General features: G+C 39.4%; 1 long non-coding RNA gene across 1 annotated transcript in view; it reads right to left on the bottom strand.

Annotated features, from left to right (window-relative positions):
• LOC120619164 (uncharacterized) overlaps positions 1–25,388 on the bottom strand; it is a 78,833-nt gene extending 53,445 nt beyond the window's left edge. The window contains exon 1 of the long non-coding RNA XR_005657381.1: positions 25,187–25,388. This is a non-coding gene — a long non-coding RNA (uncharacterized LOC120619164). The remainder of the gene's footprint in view (positions 1–25,186) is intronic.
• Positions 25,389–26,138: the final 750 nt, after the last annotated feature.

Genomic DNA, 26,138 nt, shown 5'->3' with positions numbered 1-26,138 from the left:
GACCTGACCTTATGGCCAAGGTCTTTTGCTGACCCACACTTTACACACACATAGCCATGTCTTGCCCTAAGCATGGATAGACTCTGGCAGGAGGCCCATGCACACTGTAGAAATGCACTAAGGGCCCTCTGAGGAGGGAATTCCATGATTCGAGGTCCTTGGAACATGACCTAGAGCAGGAGGGTGGACCTGGGTGGACACAGTCCATCGGCCCAGTGATGCCTCACCCCACAGAGAGGAGAACCGAACGAAGGTGAATACATTGTTATCTAACCTTTAGACTTTGTCAGTCTGATAGGTGGGAAACTTAACTTCAGAATAGTTTTATCTGACATTTTGCTTATAAATGGAGTTAAGTGTATTTGACTTTATTTTTAAAAGTAAATCATTCACAAGCCCAGGACAAATATGAATGATATGATCAACTCCAGATGTGCTGGGATAATGGGTGGAGGTGGTCGTTTCTGAGAGGGTCGGAGGCATGAACCACGTTTCTGCCTGTGTTATCCCCATTCCCCTCCTTCATCTCTGCATGGCCTTCTAGCCATTTGGATCTCAGTTTAAATGCCACCTCCTTAAAAAGGCCTTCCCTGGCCACCCAGTGTAAAATAGCTACCAGTGATTTCTTATTATTTATAGTCCTGTTTTAATTTTTTTGTATTGCACTTATCGTGTTCCAGTGTTTTTATCTTTTTTTTTTCTTTTACTAGTATATTTACTGTTTTTCTCCTCTGCTATATAAACATTCAAGATTTGTATTTTTCCACTTACGGCTTCTAGATTTAATATAGCAACAACAACAAAAAATATAAAATAAGAAAGTTGACCGCATTGTTTATTAAATACTTAGAGAGCAAGGACATCATCTGTCTTTTTCACCACGACATTCCCAGAAAAATGGAAAGTCTCTGTCACATTGTGGAAACTGAGTTGATAGACTTTGAATAAATGACAAATGTTTCCTTTCATGCTGTTTTCCTACGGTGATGCTTATAGGCTCAAAGTGAAGAAGGAAACTGTGCCACAACCTGGTCTCACTGGCTGGTCATTCCAGATCTCTGTGAAATGCTCTAGCAAGCCCCTGTATTGACATCTTTGGTTCATATGGCACTCTGCCTCCCTAATCTGAGAGCGGCTTCCTAGGAACTGAAGCGAGTTGTGAAAACCAGCAGCTGGACCATTGATTCTGTGGCCACACCGGGGTATTTCCCAGCAGTTGGCAAGCTTAAACAAGTTTAAGGGAACGCTCCTAGTGCTGCTGGGAAGTGGGATCCCAGAGAACAGTGACGTATTGGGGTCCCCATTGGGCCAGCTGTGTCTTTCAGGGACATCTATGTTTATATCCCTGAGGCTTCACCAAAGGCTATCTCTTTCTCAGACCATCATTTTTGCTTTTTTTATAATAGTAGAAGGTAAAGAAATTTCCTGGCATTCCAGGTAAGTTGTACAAAAGTACGCTATTTCTCTGCCCCTGCTAACTTTAGGGTGCTCCAAAAGTCTTAATTCAAACTCCAGTCCCCATAACTTATAGATGATCTTTTTACTGTTTTCCCAATGTTAATAGTTCACAAAACAAAAGTTCTTGCATCTGTTCACAAAGCTTCCACAAAATAGCCCAAGCACCTCTGATGAAGCTGCTGTGGACAAACCCATGCTGCTTGATGAAATGCTTAGGAAATTTAAAGGAAAATTTGAAGATGCATCTTGATCTCATATTAACCTGGAAATAGAAAGTTCATCTTTGTTCAACAAGCTAGATGGTCAGAGGGATCACTGTCCTGCAAATTGCCAAGAAATTAGCTTTTTTAAGTTCCCTGGGTGATGCATGAGTCTTTTTTACTCTCAGAACTGAAGACTGAAGAACGATGGTGTATGACACTTGCATTTATGTAGTGCTTCACAGTTTAAAAATGAAACTTTGCTATTTAGTGACTTAGAATAAGCGACTTACTATAAGATGAAGTGAAAGAGAAAACAGGATACAAAAGGTATAGGTATTTTTTGCTTAAAGAAAAGAAAATAAATGTTAATGGTAATCCCTAGGTAGTGGGAGAATACATTGCTTTTATTTTGTTCTTTCTACCTTTTTGTAATTAAAAAAAAAATTCACAGTGAATATGTACTGTTTTCCAATGTAAAAAAATCATTCGTAAATGCTTTAATGTATTTCAGCAAGTGCTCACATGTTCTGTAAGTATTAATACCCTCACTACACAAATGAAAAGTTGCTCAGGTTGCCAAGGTGATAGCTTGCCCCAAAGTTCGACTAGTGTATTTATTTTATTTGCCAACTTTTAAATGAATCCTGCCAGCTCCACACTGACATGCCAGAGGAAGTAAGTTGGGGTTATGACAAAGGCTAAAGGAAGAAGAGAAGTGGGGAGGTGTATGTCTTTTATTCATGATGTTGACAAACTGTAACTAAGTCAGTGATCAGTGCCCGTCAAAGCCTTTTTGAGATCGGCCATGTGAGGCATTAAGTGTCCTAGGATCAGAATGCTCCCAGTAGCTTGGTTTTGGTGATAAAGCCTTTAATCGCTTGCTCTAACATTAAAGAAAAGCAAAAGAACTTACGTCACTGCCTGCTAGCTTACCGACAGCAGCCCACTATGATTCATTATTTTGGCAAACATATTAGAGATAGTAATGTTTTATTTAGAAGTTTTGTACAGTTTAGCAATATGCAGATGTTATGCTTCATAGGACTTCGTCAGGGGTACAACTTGTAGGTTTTGCAAATGTATCCAGATCGATAATAAATTAATCCCTTTATTGAAGCAGATAATAAAAAACAATCAACTTCCTTATTTTTTGTTGTTATATTTAATCCAGGAGCTATAACTGGAAGAAGATGAACCTCGGTACATTTATTAAGCCAGTTCGCCCATTTATATATCATATTCCACTATTTCCAAGGCATTTCTAAATGCAAATGGCAAGTCTTAAAGGAAGTCAAGAAAGTCTTTACCACTATATTTCACATGGATTTGGGGGAATGCAATAGCTACTAGCTTTGATGAAAAAGAACGTTTTTAATTTTTTCTTTCATTCTCCTTTCTCTTTCTGAGAAAAAATATAGCTCTACTAAGAATACATAATAACATGAAAGCTTTGATCATCACAAAGTTTGGTAAGGATCCGACCCTGTTCTGACAAGAATTCCCTGTATCAAATTTTTATAAAAATGTGTGTGTTGAGAGCCTGTTACATCAGTTTCATAGATCTTACTTTTTTTTACATTGCTGACCATAAAAAAATACTAAAAAAAAAAAAAAAATTTTTTTGAGTAAAATTGCCAAATATCACAAATTTTCTTTAATTGGGAATGCTACCAAGAGGCTCCACATAAGTACTGTGATACTAATTCAAAGTACTTCATGCTACTTTGTAGCTATTTTATTAATATAATTACATATCATTGCTTTTTATTATAAAAAATAATTCAAGCTTACCAAAATTTAAACAAGGCATAACATAAAGTAGAAAAATCAAGTCCCATCCTCTAGGTTAAACTTGCCACTGCTACAAGAAAGTTGTAGGAGTGAAGGAGATTGATTACATTTGGTAAGCGGGCTCTCAGAACGGCTTCCATTGCCTAAGGCTAGGTAACAAGCAGGTGGAAAAGCCTGGGAGACACAGTGTTGTCTAGGAGAAAAAGCAGGAGTTTTGACACCTGTCTTAAGCTGGATTCCCCTGCAAGTAGACCCTGAGGAAAAGATGCTAAGTGTTAGTCTTTTATTTGGAAAGTGATCCTGAGAAGCACTGCCAGTGCAGGGGACAGTGGGTGGGAAGTAATTCTACACGGAGTGCTTTAATGAGACGATTAATTCTGTAAGTGGAAATAAATTCCACTGGGGACCTCTGGGAAATGGTGGAGACAAAACACCTTAGAGTTTTTCACCCAAAAGAGGAAGCGGAGACATTTATTCTCCAAACTCTCTCCTCTACTGGCTGAGGGCTATTTCCAAGGCCATTAACTTTCCAACAAAACAAACAAACAAAAAGCCCCTGGGCAGAGAGTCCCAGGTACTTGAAGTCAGAAGCCTTTGACACAGAAAGGCTGGCATATATGGGAACAGTGGGTGCCAAGAGGAGATGGGCAGGGCACAGATGCATCTCTACTACCTAAGACAGGTAGAGATAAGCTTGAATTATGACTCTGCCATTATGTGCGGTATGACTTTGGGCAAACAAGGATCCCATCAAAAATTACACATTGTATTTGGCTGTTGTTCTATCTGCTACCTCTCCATCTAGCATGGTTTGCCATCTCCCTTTTTTATTTATTTATTTTTCATAAAACTGATTCTTGGATGCAGTCAGACTAGGTGGCTTATAGGAGGTGCCATTTCATGCTTTTGTCTGACAGTTTCTTTGTGTACTGTTTTACCATGGTCTTCTAATCCCCAGATTCCCTGGTTCTTAGATCTAAATTCTTGATTAGATTTAAGGTAAGCATTTTGGCAAAATTCCTTCATAGGAGGTGACCTGTATCTCATATTGCGTCACATCCGGAGGCTTACCTCACCATACAACCTTAGTTATGCTAAGTTCATCAAAGCGGTGCGGTGGTCACACCTAGGTTCTCTGACACTCAGATTCTTTATTTGTAATAAGGAGTACAAATAGCCATATTGCTGGATTCCTATGAGAATTAAATGATATAGTCAAAGCACCTGGCTCATAAATAGTAGGGGCTAAATTAATGAAAAGTATACTAATCTGGATTAAGTACTGTGGGGGAAAAAAGGAATGACCTCTGAATGCGCCTTGACAGCTCTGCGGGGCAGAATTTTAAACTGAGTTTTGAGTCAGATTAAGGAGAAGTGATTTCTGGTGCGAGTTACAAAGGAGAACAAAAATACAGAGTACGAATGGGAGTGTGGCTCGGGAACGATATAAATGTCAGGGAGGGAAAGCAGCAATGAAGGGAGATCGCGGGAGGATTTAGGCAATAGGAAGCCATCCAAGGCAAGACTTTGTTTTAAGAATCATTCGACTTGTGCTTCAAGAAGATAATGAGCTTCAGTTGGCGCATCAAGACCCTCTCTCTCCTTACAAGAAGCCTCCCTATCGAAGCCCTTGATCTTATTTAATTATGCCATCTTTTTCCTATTGGGCAGGACACAAAGACAATTTAATAACTCTACATTTCATGTGAAAGATGAAATGGAGAAGGCAGGAAATTAGAGGCAGGGAGACTGGTTCAGGATCTTTTCCCTTTCCACGAGCATCCTGAGAACATCTGCTTTGTGCCATTCCACAGCAATAAGAAGAGGGACAGAGTCCCCGCCCTTGAGGAGCTGACATTCCAGGGTGGGAGACAGATAATAAACAAGCAAGCAAATAAATGAGGTAATTTCAAGCTGTAACCTGAGCTATTAAGAAAAACACAGCATGATGAGATGGAGAATAGTTGGGTTGGTCCTGCTTTAGATAGGTTGCTCAGAAAAGGCCTTGGAGCTGGTGATGGCAAAGGTATTGAGTAGCCGGAACCCACAATATTGATTAATGATTAAATGTGGAAAATAAAGGAGAAAAAAAGCATTGAAGATAAGCCCCCAGATTTCTATCTGGAAAGCACCTCGGTATCTATAGCAGATGTAAAATATATCTACGTTCTTCGGCAAGGGTTGGCAAACTACAAATTCCTCCCGCCCCTGTTTTCGTAAATTAAATATTGAAACACAACCACACTCATTCATTTACTTTTTGTCTGTGGTAGCTTCCAGCCTACACCAGCAGAGTTGTGTAGTTTCTACAGAGACTGCATGGTCTAGCTAGCTCTTTACAGAAAAAGGTGATTGATCCCTTTCCTGTGGTATCAGGAACTGAGAGCGAGTCCATTTCCTCTAGGAATTTTCCAGTAACTAGAGTGATGATCTGCTGAACTAACCCTTCCGGTCTTTAAGTGGGTTGGAGAAAAATTCACTCAAGTTTAATCAGTACATGGAGAGTGGGGCAATTCTACTTTCTCATCTCTTGAATGTGTCCAAGAACATTTCTGTTGGAAATGCCCATGTGAGTGATGAAGAAACAAGCAGAAACAGAAGCTCCACCCACTGGCCTTGGGCCGAACTCCAAGTGAATTTTTGCATGACCAAGCAGCTTCTAGTTCTCAGCTGGCCGCATATTTCCCACATCTCCACCCCTACTTTCTATGCTGTAAGGGTGATTCTACCTGCTAATAACACTTAATCTGCCCAACAGCATCTACATCAGAGAAAATGATTGGGATCAGAGAATCCTTTCTCGCCTCCTACCTTGTAGCCTCTGAAGAAGACTCACTGCCATCTGCAAGTTAAGACTCGCTTGAAGCCTGAGCTGTAGGCAAATCTGCTGATACACTATGTCATCTGCAAAGTAACTTGTTGCAAAACTAAATTAACATTCACCCCAAGGCCAGCCGATGTTTGAAATAATATTAAGTATTTTATTTCAAAATAAGACTGTGTCCATAAGACTACCCCTGTTCCTATTTTAAGATATTTGAATCTAATAAACAGAACAGGCTGCTCTACCATCATTTGCTAACCCCCTTGTTACCATTTGTTCACATCTATTTTTTTGTGTGTTGCTATTTTGGGCCATGCTTTTAGCCACAGAAGTGAGTCTCAGAGCAGGCAGATAGGGACTCAGGAAAGATAGATGATGGTTTAAATCTATTCTCACAGGATGAAGACCAAAACAACCATCTCCTGTTCAAAGAGCACTCAAAGCTGGTGAGCTAATTTGCCAATTTTGAACAACCTTAAAAAAACAACGTACTTACAGGATTCTAGTCATAAGGCTGGTTGTATAAACTCTCAATTTGGGTGATCATAAATAGCTAGAGAGATTGGTAGTCAGGTGGAAAGCACACTGGGCCTGGGTGTCAGGTGGCCTGGGGATGAATGTGAGCTGTGGCCCTGACTCTGTCCCTTCCTGAAGAGGTCTGGCACAGCACGCTCTCCCCTACACGCAAAATGAAGGGACTGCGTGGATGCCACACAGCATCTTCCAGGAGTGACGGTCTGTGAATCTGAAATCTGTTCTTCCTTAACCCCTTATGTTATAGATGCAGAAGCTGACACATACGAAGTGAACTCAAAGGCTGCTAAGTTAGTGGTATAACTGAGTCTGGAATCAAAGTTTGGGATATTTTGTTTTAAATTAAGTCTGTGTGTGTGTGTGTGTTCTGAAGAGCTCAAAGTCATAAGAATGTAATACCCCCTGCCCTGGGCCTAACCCAGTATAAATTTCTACATTTTTCTGTTTTTAGAACAAAAAGGAACATAAAGATTGTTCAGAGCACCCTACTCAATTTATAGGCAAGAACTTATAAGACACCCCAACTGGAACACCAGAGCTTGGGGGACATCTCAGGCCCTAGGACTTCTGAACAATGATGTGGTTTGTACTGACTTTCATACCAAGTGGTATTTCTCAAATTTTCTTAGCAATGAATAAGTTATGGAAAAAGCTAGTGATTCAATGTCATTTGTTGGGTTTTCTCTAATTAAATATCATTTTCTAGGAGTCACTAACTGCTTAGTATAATGACATTATTGTGGCATTATTTTAATTTTACTGTGGAAATAAGATTATGCCAATTTCCTTTACCTCAGAAGTCTTGAAATGGAAAATTCTGCTTGAGGAAGTACATATTTGTTGGATAATTTTAAATAATTTTTAAATAGCGCTGGTCTTTATCATGAGGCATTTCATCAAGAACCACTTAGTAAATTTGTTGTTCTGAAATACAAATGTACTTTTACAAATTTCCTTCAATGACAAAAGAAACCCTGTAACCAAACAATAGGAACTTAGCCCATTTAATTAATACATTGTTTGGCACTGTGCATAATTAAAATCAAAATGTCCTGCCCTGAAATAAATGTTGAATAGAAGATTAATTAAACACATTACGGCACATTCATAAAACAAAAGGCTATCCATTTAAAGGTATGTTTTAGAAAAATATACTTATAGAAGTGAAAATTTTCATTATTAATTTAAAAACAGACTACGAACTATTTGCACCTATGGTCCACATTTTTTAAGTCTGTGTGTATAAAATTCTAAAAATGGATTCGATCAGAAATTCCAAGTCAATTTTGAGTAAAGTGTTTTGCTGGAAAAAAATTTTTTAACATGATACTGTTTTTTTTTTTTAATCTAGAAAAATTCATTCCTATCATTCTCCCTGCCCATTTCACTTCCGCCCACTATACAGAAGCTATCGCTTCCTTCGTCCTCATCCGTATTAATATGGATTTGAAACTGTATCATTCCATTTCCTTTGACACTCGATGTGAAAAGCTTCATGGTTCAATTACAATAAGAAAATCTGAGAGTCTGAAATAGATTTTTCTCTGGTTTGTTTTTTCTCTTAATGAGGAAGCATGCTGTTCTGATACTATAAAAATGATGCCGTATGAATCGAACTTTTTTAAAAACCATAAATCATCGATACTGCCACTTCAAAGCCACTGTTACTTCCTCGAGTAACTGGAAAAGAGGAAATCTACACACACCCTGTCCCAGTTCCTGACCCCTGGGGCTGCTTGTACTAAAGCACCGTAAATGCCTTGATTGGTTGGCAGAAAATAACGCGGGGACACCCTGCCCCGCCTCTGAGAGCCACTGGCAAAGGAAAAGAAACGTCAGAGCTTTGGACTCTTCTTGGTGTCCTGCCAACAGGGTTTGTGAGGGGGCCCGGTTTCTTGCATAGAGGGGCCAGGGGGCCCCATCAGGGCCCAGAGAGGGATAGGATGAAGAGTGACATTGAAGCACAAAATAGTGTAAGCCCTGTGCTACTATAGTAGATGCTGCGGGTTGTCTGCTCAGTTCTGCCCAGACCTACTTTACTGGGCTTATACACCCATTCTACAAGTGTTGGCTGTTGGCAGCTTGTCCAAGGTCTCTGCTGACCATCGCCATGCCAACACGCTCACTCTCCCCTGTTCTCCCAGCAGAAACCACAACCCCCTGTCTGACACAACCCACAAAAATATAGCCCCTTACTTCAAGAAAGGACCTCTCTGCAGCATGGTTTTATGCTCTAGGGCCCAGCCTCCACCCCACTGTACCCGTGGATGGGGCCAGGGCCAGATGTCACCTTAGTTCACATCCTTACCTAGCTCCATCTCTCTTCTACCCCACATGCCTTGGTCTCCGAAAGGTTTCTTCTGAAGAGTGGACCCCCAACAGATCACAGAACCCCCAGACCCTGGCTCAAACCCTGCCTCTAGGGAGTCGGACCTAATGCAGATATTTTGACCTGAGGAAATGATTTTATTTCCTGGACAAGTATCTGGATTGCACTGTGTCTGAGAACCAGTGTTTATCTTGAGGTCTGTGTGTCTGAGCATACCTGTGCCTGTGGAGGGCTGTGGGTGGCTCACAAGTTAACTGCTGATGGTGACCACAGATCATCCTTCTGTCTTATACACTTGAAGAGGCCTGACCTTGGAATGCCAAATGCAGGCTGGAGAGTCTAGCAGAAGCCCCCATCACCTTAGCTGTCTGTGATGAATAAGTTCCATCATTGTGTCCCTGTTGATCATCTACAGCAGGAACAGCTCCTGGGGTGAGGCTGCCTGTGGGAAGGGGCTGGTCGTCCTTAAACGAGAAGTGAACAAAGATTCTGTGTATTGTGGAGTATTTCTCAAACACCAGACCGTTTTGATCTCTCACTTTTCTAAGGAAAGCGCTTCCTATGTCTTACAGTGTCTCCAAATCCCACACACCCTTCAATGCCCTACTGTTCATATCCTCCATGATCTGTGTCATCCCAAACCCTTCTTGCCACAGAAATCTCTCCTCTCATCCATGTTACACAACTCTTGTTGCGTAGAACACTCTTTTAGCACCTCATATTGTCATGCATTGTTCCTGATATCTTTACGTTTATGTCCCTTCTCTCCGACCTATTCGCAAAGCCCTTAAGGAGAAGGACTCTGCCTGATAAAGTATCTCTCTAGGTGTTAGGCACACTAAAGATACTAAGTAAATATTTATTAGGGATGTTGACATGTGTGTTCATAGCTGAGCTTGCAAAATGATATGCTTTCCTGTGCATAATAGGATTTTGTGAGGACTGCTAATTAAGATCTTTTCCTGCCTTCGGAGGTTACCCGATGATCCCAGGGATTGAAGAAGAGTTGGTGTTTTGTTGAACGCAGAGAGATTCAAGTTCACAGAAAGCTCACTTCTTACAGGGAGCTCCCCACTCTGCCCCTAGGTGTGATGATCTGGTTTGAGAGCCTTTACCTACAAGAGATATAAGAGGAAACTCTGTGCCCCTAAACACAAGGCTATTTGGGAGTGGGGAACTGCAGTGTTTATAAGGAGAGGCCATTCTCTTCCATTAATAGTGTTTTGTTATTGGGTTTGTTTGTTTTTGTTTTGGGCTTTTTTTTTCCTGGTTTCTGTGTCAAAAACTGTGATATGAGTTCAAGAGAAGAGACTTGCTTTTGGAATAACTAAGAGGTGGTGATGGTGGTGCTTCGTTCCCCAGTTGGATGTCATCTGAGCCACCTGAATGGCCAACCTGCCCCGTGCTGTGAAAAAACAGGGAGAGTTAGCCTAGTGTAGAGGACCTACTGTCCCCTGGAGCACAGGCCATGAACCAGTACTGGTCTGTGGCCTGTTAGGAACCAGGCTGCATAGTAGGCAGGGAAGCAAGTGAAGCTTAATCTCTCTTTGCAGCTGCTCCCCAGCGTTATCATCACCACCTCAGCTCTACCTCAGATCCTCAGGCATTAGATTCTCATGGGAGCATGAGAAGGTTGGGGACCGCTGCCTAGCGGTATGTGATGCTGCCTGCCTGTGCCCTTAGGCTCCAGAGTTAGGACCACAGAGGATGGATGGGGTCTTGGTTGATTAACAGGGTCTCGCCTGCTTCAGGTGAACACTGCGTGAAACTACCGACTAGAATTCAGCATGTCCTAGGACAGGCTATCATTACCTAGAAAAGCTCTTTGCAATTGAGTCCTTTATCGGCACATAAAATAGACTTCACCCTCCTCTTCCCACATCTAAGCAAGCCAGACTTCTCTCTGCCAGAGTATAAGCAGTGGGTTGTTTTATAATTTAGTATCATTCTGTAATTTTCCTAAAGTGCAGATTGCCTGGAGGACCTAATAGATAGCTGCTCTGGCAGTCCTGTCTGCTAAGATCCAGTCTCATCCCTCTTATATGGGAATATAATGTTTACCCATCAAGGAGGTATTGGGCTGGGGCCCAGAAGTGCTGTCACTGGCCAGCGAAGGACCTTAAAAGGGCAAGAATAGAGAAGCCTGGGAGATAGATAAAATCATAACTGAAACCAGTGAAACACTTGAATCATGTCCTAGGACCCACAGGCAAGGCAATATGATTTTGTAGATCTACGTATAATGCACTTTGTAATATGAAAAAATCTGAGTTCGGTACAGAGTAGTACTGATAAGATTCATTTTCTCTTTCTGTTGCACAGAGTATTCAATAGAAAATATTATTTAAAGGATATTCTTAATATGTTCAAGCATTTACACCATAGACACTCAATTAATGTTGGAGAGAATGCAGAATGTTTTAACACCTGTACTTGGAGTCACAGAGAGTTATTAATTTACAGAAGTTAGTAAATCCATGATTTTTTAAGAGTTTGAAGGAAACTTATAAGATAGTTCAAGCCCATTATTCTACAGATGTGGCTCTTTAGGGTTGGTGAGCTTAAGGAAGTTGCCCAAACTAGGTAATGGCAAAAGCAATCGTAATAGAGTCTGCTGCCTCTGGAGACGACACATGTCCAATTCTACAAAGGATGTCCATTGCTGTGGACAATTATTTGACATAATTGTTGAATTTATATACAAATTTTATATCTACCTCTTCGAGTTGTGAATGTTTCAGATATTATGTATTCAGTCTTCACATGTGTCCTTTTATATGTTTTGCATCCTACACATCAGTTGCAAAGAAATAAAAATTTTCTGTCTCTGCAGTGTAAGAACATACGTACTATATACATAATATCTACATAATATAGATGTACCCGTTCATGAAGTACGTATGCATTAACTTACTCTGTGTTCCCTACAGCACTTAGCAGTGCACCTCGCACATATGACATACTTGATGCATTTAAGAAACCATTAAATGAAAGCTAAACCTCTTTCACAGATTTACTGCAGAAAAGAACACAAAGAAGTAGCAGAGGGCGCTCCAGTCTCCACTTTCCAGTCTCCACACAGGTGTCCCCTACCGCCATCGATTCTGAGAAAAAAGTGGGAATCCAGGGACCTAAATGACGTGGCCACTGTCACACGGCGTGTTAGTGGTGGGGCAGGAGCTAGTGCACAGGTCCTCCTCACTTCAAGCACCATTTACCACTGGGAACATTTTACTCCAATGATACCTGGGTATCTTTTCTTCAGAAAGTATTATCTTCCCCAACTAGACTGTAATCTCCCCAAGGACAGAGATAAAGTCTTTTTTTTTTTTTTTTGTATAGTTGCTCCTTCTACCCCACCATATTTACTATAACTTGCCCATGGTATTAATGAATAAAGAAGCTATAATGAGACTTGGGGAGCATGATGATTTTAAAAACCTCCCATGAAAAGATGGAGTCTAATTCTCTCCTTGAATACAGATGGCCACATTGACTTGCTTATAATGGATATAAGACAGAACCGGCGATGCTGTGTGCTCTCTGAGAGTAGGTTGGAAAAAAGGGCACAGCTTCTGCCTGGCTCTCTCCAAATCCCAGGACACGAGCTCCCGGCACGCCTTGTCTGTGTGTGAGAGAGCTGTAAATACGTAAAAACTGACAACACCTCTAGAAGCTTAATGATACCACTACCCTGAGTTGACAAATGGGGAAACTGAAGTAGAGACAAGTTCCCTAAGGTCACACATCAGAATCAGGAGTTGAATCAATTACATGTGACTCTTCATCAGACACGTGTTTTCTTCAGTTTTGATCTCAGGCCACCCAATTAACTTCGCTGAAGTCCAGTTTGGTCATTTGCAACGTAGAGTGATGATAAATACTCCACTCATGTCATAAGATTCTCATGACGACCAAAGAAGAAAATAGGAAAAGTGATGCATTATAAACTAATCTATAAATAGCACTTAAATTTCAGCTAAATTTAGAATACAATTTTTCAAAAGCCTTCCAAATTAATATAAATATTTAATCTGTTATTAAATATTTGTTATAAAACTCAAAGACAAGTTAATTTCAAAGATCTATGCACTGCATTTAAATTAATTCAGAGAAAAATGCTATTTCTCGAAACATGATTAAAAAGCATCTTTACTTTCTGAAGAAGGCTTTAATTGTTCAAACCCTTTGCAAGTGAGAAATAACGTAGAGCAATAGTTTTCAAAATCTGATCTTTGGGGATCTGGGGAGGGGGTTCTTCTCCCAAAGCTGTTCTCTTTATATCTATTTTTTTATATCAATTACAGGAAGAAATTGTATTATTTGTTTCTGAAGAGGTGATAGCTTTTATTTGAATTTTAAAAGAATTCAAGACTTAGAAAAGGTCAAAAGGTCAAGAGCCACTATCCTAGAATATAAAAAGAAATGGAAGAGCTATGAAATATCATCTCCACTCATCCAACTGAAAATTAAACCTGCCAGCCTGTGCTGCTCACCTTTAGGGATGGTGCGTGCCCTCTCCCCCAAGCCTCCCTTTCACTTCTGGGGGTTTGAGACATTTGGAAAGAAATTGTTTTTCTGCAACATCATGCAACCCTTGGTCTGAATTCCTGCAACTTCCTTCAACACCTGGTCCTAACTATACCACTTGGCTTTACCACAAGGCTGAAGTCTCGTCTTTATTCTCACCTTTAAAGTATCTGAAGGCAGGTGTTATACTCCCCTTCTTCCTAATCTCTCCAGGTCCACATGGGGAGGACTATATCGCCCTCCTCCATGCATGTATTAATACAACCCGTGGATGTGATGGAGTATGGCTCCCAAGATTACGTTAAGTTATGTGGCAAAGGTGAAGAGATTTTGCAAGTCCCTAATCAATGGACTTAGAGTTCATCAAAGGGGGATTACCCTGGGTGGGCCTGACTAAGTAAGCTTTCAAAGTGAGGTTAGACTCTCCCTGAGCTTAGAGCCCAGAATCTGGCTTCTAAGAAGCAAACTCCTGTGAGTTTTACAGCTTTGTGTCTGAGAGAGGACTCCATGCCTCAAATGAGAACACAGTCCTGCCAGGCTGGTTGCAAGCATTCTAAGACCCAAGAAAAGGGACTTGGCTAAGGTATCATTGGACTCCTGACCCTTAGAAACTGTGATTTCAAATAGCTGTTGTTTTGAGCCACTAAGTCCATAACCATTTGTTACTGCAGCATAGGAAACTAATACAAAGGGAGAAAGAGGCACCGAATGAAGGATGTAGACAAAAACTGATCAAAGCAGGATTACAGAAACTAGCTGAGTAAGGAGAGGAGGGACATGAGGAAGGCAAGGTGCAGTGAAAGAGTGGGCGTGCCATGCAGGCTGGTTTAGTGGGCATGTTTCATTGTGATGAAATGGCCGTCAGTGAAAAACATAACTCAGTTCAACACAACTGGCATTCACTGGTGCCTTCCACTTGTGCCGTTTGCCCCTACTTGGTCTTAGCTGTAGGTCATTCTGCCCAATTCCCAGGCTGGGCCTAGATCTGGACGAGCCCAGGGCAGGGCTTCCGCTTCAGCAGCAGTGTCGTCTCCATTCTCTATGCCCAGTCAAGGATGAGGCTTCCTCGCTCTCTCTTCTTCGCTCTCCTAGAGGCAGCCTTCACTTTCTGCCTCCTGCTGCATCCTCTACTCCACGCCCACCTCTGTCTCATCTCTTCAATGGAAACTTCCAGGCAGCTAATGTGTACCTAGCAGCCATCCTCATACAAATCAATCGAACTGATTGAGGAAGTGGTAGAAATACAAGCAGAGATTTGGTCCAGCATTAAGCTAAAACAAAACATAGGTTCTCTGGGAGTTTTGTGTGTGTGCCTTTCCTGTGTGCATAAACCTTAGAGATGAGAATTTCAGATAAATAAAGAGTAAGTTTGAGTCTTTGAACTTTTAATGCTTTTTCCAATTGTGTGTTTATTTTGTACCCATCACTCAATCTACGCAAAGAGAATTCCACAACAGAGAAATCCTCTATGAACAATTACGTAACGGATGATTAAATTTCGACTTGATATACTTTTACATCTGCATTGCAAGCTTATGCAGAGATAAGTATCTTGGAAATACAGTATTTCCAAGTCTAAATGTCAAAGCAAGTTCAAAAGTAACTCACTGGAGTGTTTCCCTAAAGCAAAGCAAATAAATCCCCTCCAATTGCAACATGTCAGGGGTGTGCAAAGTTTAAAACAAGGGCGGATAACTCTACAATAAAACGAAGAACATTGGCAGGCCTGTAAAAGGCCATGTATAATGAGATGCTATTTTCAGCACATGCTTCCCAAACAAGGGGACTTTCTGCATTTGCAAAGAGCGGTCCCAGAAGTCATCAAAAAGTAAATAGCATGAGTAAAGATTTTCAAAAATAAAGGTATAGTTTTAAAAACACTAATACAAAAAAAAAAAAGTCAAAGATATTTGTATTTGACTACCACCCACTCTTGCAGTTTTTCTTTCCTTTTCAACTCTCAAACTTCTAAATCACTTTGTTTTAGACATTAGCACTGCTCCTTAGAGTCAGAAAGGATCTTAACCCTTTTCCCATTTAGGGGGTAAAAAAAAAAAAAAGGGTCACTCACTGCCAGCATTCATTTAACATGACATGTAAGAATGCTCTGTTTTCTAGGATTTGACATTTTCAGTGATCGAACTACTAAAAACAGAATGGTGTAAATAGAATGATGTCATTTGTGTCCAAAGACTATCGATATACTAATGAGTAATGCAAAAATAATAATAAAAGCAAGATATTTCATGGTGAAATTTGGGGGTAAGGTTAGGACTATAATCTGTGAGTTATCTCAGGGCAAAGGCTGCAGCCACAAGTGCTGCCAGCAAATACTCTCAGAGCAAATGGGAAAAAAAGGCATCATTTCATCCAAGACTCTCATTTCACACACAATCAATTTGGCGAATTGTATGGAGCACCTTCTACCTAAGGGGCAATGTACCAGGGCTGTAGGACAGATATTAATATGAAAAATTAATAAGTGATGCTTTGACTCACTTAACAAAAATAAGTTCATTTTTGCCTTAAAATTGTATACTTATTTGAAGATACCGATAATGTATACATATGGAATAAAGCGGAGACAGATAACTGCAAAAACACTGATTCGAACCAGGTACAAAAGATAGACTGAAGAAAGTTATTTTGACTGCTGAAATATTGGACAGTAACAGGATTTGGACTAGATCAGAAGAATGGCTAATGTTCACCAGATAGAAGTACAAAAAGAAGTTATTTTTCCATAGATGGAATAGCATTGGCAAAGATTCATAAGTAGTGAAGAATATGTGTGTCCCAGGAGATCTAAAATCTGATTTGATAGAAGAAATGCAAGAAGTATGTAAGCATAGAAAAGCATAGAATCTGGTCAGGTGGAGAAGTCTAATTACTTTTCCACTTTTTTTTAACAGCATTCTGTATTCAGTGGAATTCCTGACTGGAGAAAGCAGAGAATAGAGATTATATGTAGGAAAGCATTTGAGTCCAAAATTGATTTGTGACTGAGTTTCCTGGGGTCCTAAATAAGGATTACAGCCTCCTGATGTCGAGAGCTTAGCAGTAAGGATGTTTCTGACTACAAGTAGACCTTGGCACCTTCAACAAATAAGTCAACTTATTATCTCATGTAGAATAAGAAGTCCAAAGGTAGATACTTCCAAGATATGTTAATACATGGCTTATCAAATTCACCAGGGAACCTTGTTCCTCTCATGTTCCTCCATTCTGCCATCCTCGCCACATTGGCTTGGACCTCTCCTCATGGCACAAGGTGGTCTCTGCAGTTCCCAGCATCACTCCGGGTACCACAGCAACCCGCAGAACAAGAAAGACTGTTTCCTCCTGGGGTCTCCTTTTAAGAATGAGGAGATCCTTCCCACAAGCTCCCCATCTGTCTTCTTATGGGCTAGAACTAGATCATAACTCACCCCTAAACCAATCTGTGACCAGGGAATAGGATTACCAAAACTAACTAGGACATCACCCTTGATTCCCAGAGGGAGAAGTCAACATCCAAACAAAGTCAGGGCTTCGCTAGCAAGTTATAAATAAGACTGGCTTTTGAGAAGGCAACACATAGTGCTAACTGACCACAGCTATTCCCTAAAAACCCTGTTTTGGGAGACAGTGAAGGAAAGGCACTCTCTCCCTGTTCAGAACAACAGCTCATCCACAAAGTCTAGAGAAGATGAAGGCTGGGTGTTCTAGGCAGCAGCAGGCTGGAACCATGGTACCTTTATATCCTGCTCCAAAGATCAGGCAGTCAGATGTATGAGGAAATGAGAAGCAGAGGGAAGAGGAAGTTTGAGAGGCCAAAGTAAAGGTCAAAAATCTTTAGAGAAAACTTTTGGACATAGAGTCAATATTTCTCTGCCTCCCTGGTATAGGGCAAGGCTCCCCCGTTAACCAGGCATGGGCATTTGGAAAGTAGGTCCTTCCCACTAGATGCCTTTTGCCACTCATATAATGCTCAAGACATATACTTAAAGAATTTTTAAATCGATTTACTATTTTCCCACCTTATTTCATAACATGATGTCAGAACATTTAATACCTCAGTAAAGGTAATGTTTTGGTGAAGGCAACTGTTGCATTTTGCGTCAAAGGCATATAATCTGGGCTCCAAATCAAACTTCATAATCATATGTTGCTGCATTGTCATTTTAGTAAGGAAATGATGATGATGTTTTGTGAAACCACATCTTTCATTTTTCAGCCACTGTTTTTTACTTTACGATAAGAGGAAATTAAACACAAAAACAGAATGAGTCACTCCACTGCCACCCCTTCCCTTTTGTTTTCCTGCCTGTTTTCTGATTGGAGGTCACGGCTAGAGTACTTAGATTCTCAAATCAGGCTTAAATAAAAAATACTAAGGAGATGTACTGTCCTTCATTCAACAAATATTTATTCCAGACACTTCTAGAGAATAAAAAAATCTAAATAAGACACAGCTATGTTGTCTAACTAGGCATCTACTCAAAATAATAAAATAAAAGTGCATTTATTGTCATGAGAAGATGGTCATAGTAACTGAAAACATATGAGCATCATTTACTTTGGGGGTGTGTGTGTGTGTGTGTGTGTGTGTGTGTGGTGTGTGTGTGTGTATCTCAATCCAGTTTTTATGCATTGTTCATATATATATACAGATGCATGTGGAGGTGGGGAGTGCTATTTTAAACAAACACAAACACATGTTATTCTGTCTGCTAAGGGCTGGTTGGGGTGGTAGGGAAGGGTGTAGATGGTGACCAGAATAGTAGAATTCGTGCCAGTAGGAGAATAATCTCTATACTTCTTCTTGCCCACACAAACCAGTGAAACCTATCTTGCCTAAGATTTTAATCAAGTTAAAAGAAAAGTTATAGTTTTAATACCTAAAATAGATTGCTTTTGCCTAATATATTTTAACTTTTTTGCAATGTAAATTATTTGCATAACAAAAATCTAAAAGGGTATAGTTTCTATCTTTAAGGAACTCTTCTATAAGAGACTATAAAAATAAAACTTTGCCATAAGATATTATAGAGGGCATTAGAGGAGAGATAGAGATGTATATTCATGGGAGCATAAAGGAAGGAGCCCCAGCTCTACGGAGGTACCCAGAAATGCTCCCCCTAGGATTTGGCCTTTGAATTGGGTTTTAAAGCAAAGTGTCTCAGAAGGAATACCATAGGTTAAAGCACAAAGGAGCCTGACAATTCAGTAGGACTGGACCTTGGATGGGTGTATACAGAGACACATACAGGGAGGAAAGCAGAAGTGGTAGGAAGAAGAGGCTGTAAAGGCAGATGGTAGCAGATGATGGAAATATGTCTTGAAAAAATGCAGACTTCACCCTAAACACGATGAGGAGTCATTGAAGACTATATGTTCCTTTAACTAAAAAGTAGACACAATTTTAAAAGTTTTTAATGGAAATTTTTCATAGTCATAGAACAAAGAAGATCAAGAACTCTGTTCATAACCAGAAGCTCTGGATCCTTCAGGCTAATTTTTTCAAATTAGAGCCCAGATGGGGGTCCACCAAGAATAAATTTTTCACCAGTCTGAGAATCAGTGAAAGAAATAAGTATGATATAGTGAATTTCATTTAAAACTAAATCTACTGATTTTTTTTTTATGTCTTTATGTCTTTTTTTTTTTTATGTGTTTTTGATGTCTTTCTTTCATTAGCAATACAAAAAAAAATGATAATTCTTCTGGGTGCCCCCTAATTTGTTTTTAGTTTCTCATTCATGGAAGAAAGCTTAAGTTTAGGAAATCACTGAACTATAGTCATCTAGTTTTCCTAGATGCTGAAAATATTCAGAAAAAAAGGAAAATAAACAGAGCCAAAACAGAAAAAACAAGAGAGAAAATCCAAATGGTCAAGATAAAGTGTGGAGGTGAAAGAGGAACTAATTTAATAACAAGCAAAGCATTTGTTCCTTTTATTTGACTTTAAGAGAGACACAGTTTATCTTTCTTTTAAATTTTTCATGCCTAATATCTAATTTATATGTTCATATTTTTAGAAGAATCAGTTGGGACCTGAAATATAAGGTACACGCATAAATTTCTTTTATGAGATATGTATAGCTGGCCATAAGGAAAATTTGTACTTTTATTCTCCCATTTTTTTAATGCTGAAAAACCCCTCAGTAGATTAGGTTGACAATTCTAGTAAGGAAGGAAATAGGACCACGTTCTGACTTGTGGAACACAGAGGAATTGCAGGACATTTGCTGGGAGTTTTACCTTATAATTCACTTTCCTTTTGCATGATCTTTTTTCAGTGTTAGTTTTTTTTCCCTACCCAGTGCTGTTAATCAACTGACTTGCAAATGCTTGTTCCTAGTTTCTTTCTTGAGTAGTTTTATTCTCTCCTCCACAGGCTTATTAACTCTTTGAGGTCTTTTTTTGTGTCCACACAGGGCACCCAGGCCCACAGACTCACTGAAGTTTGTTTACCTACGTTTCCTTTCCACAAAGGGCAATAAAGAAAATGACCTTTGCCCCATAACCTTCAGCCCTGATTTATAGACTGAGGCATCCCATCAGTGGTTTTTATTTTAATCCTATCAATCAATTGTGCTTTGGTAGTTATATCTCAAAGTTAAACATCATAAAGTTAGGTTTAATGTTAACTTATTGCTATATAAATGGAAATATCCTTTTTCATATTTCGCTTTCCATTTGTGCTAGAGTATAATAAAAATTAAATCCATCTGCTTGTAGCACAGGCATGGTATGTTTAGAGACATGAAGAATAGAAATTAGGAGAGTACATTGGGAGAGTTTTGAAAATAACAGAGATATTCAACTCAGACTTTACCTTTTAAAGAACAAATATTTGTGCTTTGTAAAATCCATTAAATATCTTTGTTTTCTCATAAATAATAAAAGTGAAGGATAAAATTTAAAGCTATGCATGTGATTTTGAAATATTCATTTTTTTGCCAGTTAAAAAAAATTTGTGTATATCACTATTTTTTCTTAATAATTATTTTTAACAAATAACTTATAAACATATTTTCACTAGCAGTGGTTTTAATAGTCCATAAGTAAGTATTTTTAGCAAAATATGCAAATCTCCATTTATTCCTATTCTGTCTTTTCTACTCCCCTACCTAAAAATAACTACCATATAAGAGTTGTGTGTATTCTTCTTCTTTGGGGTATATTTTAAGCAGTTAAGAATGAATCCAATTTCTCAATAATTTGAAACATGTATCAGAAAGATACATAAATTAAGCATAGAGGCCTCCATTTAAAAAAATATATCACTATCACCACTTCTTAAGTTTGGATTAATAATAACTGCCATTTAGTGAATACTTACTAGGTAGCAGACATTGTGCTTAAAACTTTACATATATTTACATATGTACATAAATATAGACATATAATTTTGTCTGTTCTTTATAATGACACTACTAGGTAGGTGCTTTTAATGTCCTCATATTACAGATACGGAAACTGAGATGTACTTTACAGAGACACTTGATTAGTAAGAGACGATGCAGAAATAAAATCCAGGCTATCTGTCTAATCTGACCATAGACAACAGCCCTGGATAACTATAAAAAGCAGAGGCAGACTAGGAGCGCTATAAATCACGATCAGTCAACTCATAGTGGTAGGTGTCAGACACCTACTAATATCTGACAACCTTACTGTAAGTTCTCTAATGAAAAAATACTCCCACTTTGAAAAAAAAAAAAATTTCATACTTTCTCAATGCCTGACACAAAGGAACCTCTCTATAAGTATGTTTAATAATAATAATAATAATAATAATAATAATAATAATAAAATAATGGCAAGCACTTAGATAACACCATACTCCCAGTGTTTTTGAAACTTGACATATTTTAGCTCATTTCTCACAACAAACCTATGAGGTAGTTATCATTGTCATCCTCATTTTTACAGATGAGGAAACTGAGGCACAAAGAGGTGAGGACACTTGTCCTAGGTCCCACAAGGAATAAGTGGCAGAGTTAGACCCCAAGCCCAGGCATTCTTGTTTCATAATAGCTCTGCTGTCTATCACCTAAATAAACAGATGGATGAATGAGTCGGAATGAGTTTTGTCAATATAAATGAAGTCGCATCCCTGCCTGGATTTAGACACTTCGGGGATTCCCCATTATAAGTATAAAAACATTATCGTCTTAGCCCAGCCTGTGAAGTCTTACATGATCTCCTCTGTGTCTTTTGCCTCGCAGTTTAGGCCCCTCACTCTCTTCCATCTGACGCAATAGACTGGATTCAGCCTTTGTTCCAATCTGAGCTCTTCACACATGCTCTTTCTTCTCCTTGGAAAGTCATCCTTATACTCAACTGGTTCATTCCTGTCATTATTCAAGATTTCACCTAAATATAACTTCTTATGAGAGAGCTTTCTTGGTATAGCAATATAACCCAGATGTCCACTGTTGTTATAAAATCTGATAGCATTTAAAACAATTTTAAATAGAGTTTGCATGTGTGTGCATGTAGATCTGATTGTCTTTCTCTTTCATTATCCTATAAATGTGATGAGGGCAGAGACTATGATTTTTTTTTTCTATATATGTCCTATATTAGGTACTTGATAAAACTTATTGAAAGAGTGAATGAAAGAATGAACAGTTCAATCAAAAGCATAATTCACAACAAATTCTCTTCATATCGTATGTGCATGTGTATGATTGCTAACTGCCAAATATATCTGCCAACCGCTAACTTAAAAACCAATGCACATTCAAAGACTATCCACCATGTTTTTGAGGAGCTAAAATGGAATATGGTCATCAGGTCAAGGAAGTAATGAAAACAGAGGCAGATCTGCTTCCTCTTTCTCACGATGTAAACTATGGTAACCATAGATTTACCTGCTAAACTTGTGGTAATAGCACACCCCCTCTTCGTTGAGAATCCCCCTCCCAATATAACAGGGCTCTGCCACAGATGTGAGAAAAGGAACACATCAGGCCAGTCAGGGTCCCCCAACACCTCTAGCAACAGAGCTTCAAAAATGAGCACGAGGTCCCCACTGGGCCACAGAGCCCTCCGTGGGACTGTAAACGTTTATTCACATAAGGTGCAATTTCCTCTTTGCCTTGGGAATCACAGCTCTGGGAGGATTTAAGTTTAAGGCTGCTCAATGGCCACCTTCCCAAGTCACATGCAGGAAACCTCTTTACATAACAAGAAAAAGAGATAAAGGTGCCAACATAAACAGAAATAAACAGGAATGAGAAACAGAGAAATCTCTAGCAGCATTTAAGCCATGTACCCAGCTATATATGAAGTCAGCTGTATCCCAGGCTTCCTGGTATGTGAGCAAACAAATATTTCTTTTTGATAAAGTTGACTTGAGAAGGTCTGTTACGTGCAGGCATGTGCCCTGACTCATTCATCTTCCCAACGAACTAATGAACATTTCTAATACTAGAAAGTGCAAGGCTTGAAGAGAACTGTCTCAAGATTTATAGAGAACTGAAAAGTTTTGGTTTGGCTCAGGCTTATGATAAGCTTACATACAGAGTGTAAAAACCGAAAATACTATCCTAATCATAAAAATCATACCAGACCATACAAAAGCAGGGAAAGAAGCAAAAAGGGAGGGACCACCCCTTCTAGAGAAGCTTCTGTCCACTTCCCACTGAGGCCTGCTGCTGTTACAGGTGAGGATCCTTGGAAAACAGCTAGTGTGTCCCCTGAATGCTCAAGTGACAGACAATTCCACCAGATCAGGCCTGGCTTCCTAACGTCAAGTGTGACCACAAGCCCTGTTGTTTGTTTCAACCTAAGTCTGGGTTGTCACTATTTTAAACCTCGAGAACAGATAATCCTACAAACATCTGACTCTTTGGTAATTCTTATAACTGCTAAAATTTCACATCTGTTTTGTGTGATGGAATTAACTTGGGAGTTACACACCAAGGTTCCTATCTTTGTTGTTCCAGTGACCCTCAGTGCCTTAGGAGAGCAGGCAAAAACAACGCAGACAGAACAGAGAAGTTAAATGAGCTTCTAAGCAGATTTTTTTTTTAACTCATAGCATAAGCCACAGTCTAAAAGCCAAGTATGGGCTCATTGACAAGTGTGGGCTTTTGACAGAGAATTCTGTGTCTGTTTTTAAATGTTTTTTGTTATTCCAAGGTCTTGATTTTCCAAAGAGAAAAGTACATAGGTCCTATTAATTGCTAATAGAGAGTATATACTAATCAGGCAGGTGCTGATACTTCTGATTTGAACCAAGCCTTGTTAATGATCTTTTTTGTTTTCATTTGGTCAATAGAAAACGACAAAGAGGTTTGATTAGTTGTGCAGATTCACATAACTTTATAATCACAAGCTTTCTCTACAATTCTAAGGACCAGTCTTGGGTATCTCAACAACTTTTTCTCCCTTTCTGTACATCAGAGATTTAAAATTTGTATTGCTCTGCATGAAGTATCTACTCTATACTTAGCCACTTTATTCTTTCGGGAAGTTTCCTCAAATTTATCTTCTTATTCTTTTATAGAATGTTTTAATAAACATTTTTAATTTCTAAGAGTTCTTCTTTGGTCCTCTGAATTGCCTTTCTCATGCCATTCCCAATCCCTCCTATGAGGACACCTATTGAAATTTGTGTCTCTCTTTTGTTCCTTGCCCTATATTTCCTCAGAGACATTCTGAGTGTTTACTTCCCACTGATGTTGGAGTGCTACCTCTAATGCATGGTGATCCCTTATTCCCTGTTCATATTTGAGTATAAGGCACCTATAAGCCAGTTGGAGGTTTTGTTAACCTGGTCAAAGTTTTTCCAATGGCCTCAACTTGCATTAGGGTCATAACTAAGTAGACAGGCCATTGTGCCAGTGTCCCTAAATGACACCATTTGGAGGTCATTTGCAGGGGTGGGGGAGCACTGCCCAATTTATTTACAGAAAAACATCTAATCTTCCAAATGAGGGTTAGAGGAAGTCGTGCTGGCACTATGTGCATGGTGGCAGTTGAGTGTTCCACATACAGACTTCCTCCCCAACCCTGCATCTCTGAGCCAAGACCCTCTCTGGACTCTGACAGACTTTTTACTCCTTTCTCTTCTGAGCCTTTCTAGGCTTCAGCTTCCCTGCTGCATCAGGGAAAACGCCACTCAATTTTCGCCTTGAGAATTTTGTTGAACTCTCTCGTCTCCCTACCTCACCTCTCTCGTTCTCTCCTATAAATTTGTGTGAATTGATTCTTTGGTAATTATCTTATCATAGGATCGAGGGAGAAGTGATAAATGCTGGCTTCATAGACAGAGGTCTCTTCTGAGTCCCTGGTTACAGTCAGGGGGTCCAGCCTGCCTTTTGGACTTACCAGTTATATAAGCCAATAAATTCTACTTTACTTAACTAGCGTGAGTTGGATTTCCGTCACTTAAAAAGACAACTAATACCAAGATTTACATAGCTACCTTCACACTCACAATCATCCCTCTGAAGACCTAATTTCCAGCATTTTTTTTTTCTAAAAGTAAAGGCAAGAGCCACTATCTTTCAGACTCACCCAGACTTGCTCCAACCTTTTTTCCATCCTCCTCCATCTATTTTCCTTCAATAGCTATAACACCTGATATATTTGGTCAGCCAGTGTGCAGTTGTTCATAAAGCATTGCTTTACAATTTACTGCAAATATTTCCCACTTTCCGACACACCCCAGTTTCTATTCAAGACACTTATGTCCTGGTGTGCTACTTTTTTCTTTGACTGAACAATTTATCTGTGTGAAGATGAGACAGCAAATTCCTCAAATCCTGAGTATAGGAGAAAATAGTCTCTGTGGTGCTAAATTTGCAAACCTAAATGTGTTGAGGCAGCAAATATCACGTGTTTCATGAAAATAGTGAAGGGAAGCAAGTCTTTGGACAATTAACTGTGGGAACCTACCATTCGACTGCCTAAAAAAATAAGCATCTTAAAGACTCCGTAGGGCTGGCCTTTATGCCATCTTAAATATATTCCAAGAATCACAGTGACAAGATTAGCTCACAGATAAATTAGTTTTGCAGTTCTATAGTAAAATTATCCTGCAAATGAAAAGCCCATGTCTGCTAACTGCTGACATTTTCACAAGTGCTCAAGAGATGTGAGCATGGAGGCTAATATGGAACCATAAGCAGGACACACACAGTCGGTGTCCCTTTACTAGTCACTAGAGAAGCTTTATAGCTTATAAAAAAGCGAGATTTGTACTCTATTTGCATAGGCAATTCTCAGTTGCAGAATCACAAGAAGTTAGAATCAGGAAGCATACAATAGATCATCTAGTACAGTTCCTTGAAACTGAGGCTCAGGAAGAAAAAAATGATTCACCTAAGATTTCACAGCTAGTGAATGATACAGCCAAGAGCACATCCCAGTTGCCCGGGAATCTAGAGCCACCTCTTTACTTCTTTTCTGTAAACTATTTCTTCACCGTAATAACCCACAGATTTGCTTCAACCACCAGCTGTGGTTC

The sequence above is a fragment of the Pteropus medius genome, unplaced genomic scaffold (assembly GCF_902729225.1).
Source record: "Pteropus medius unplaced genomic scaffold, Ma_sr-lr_union100, whole genome shotgun sequence".
Lineage (NCBI taxonomy): Eukaryota > Metazoa > Chordata > Mammalia > Chiroptera > Pteropodidae > Pteropus > Pteropus medius.
This window is presented reverse-complemented; position numbering and strand designations above follow the sequence as displayed.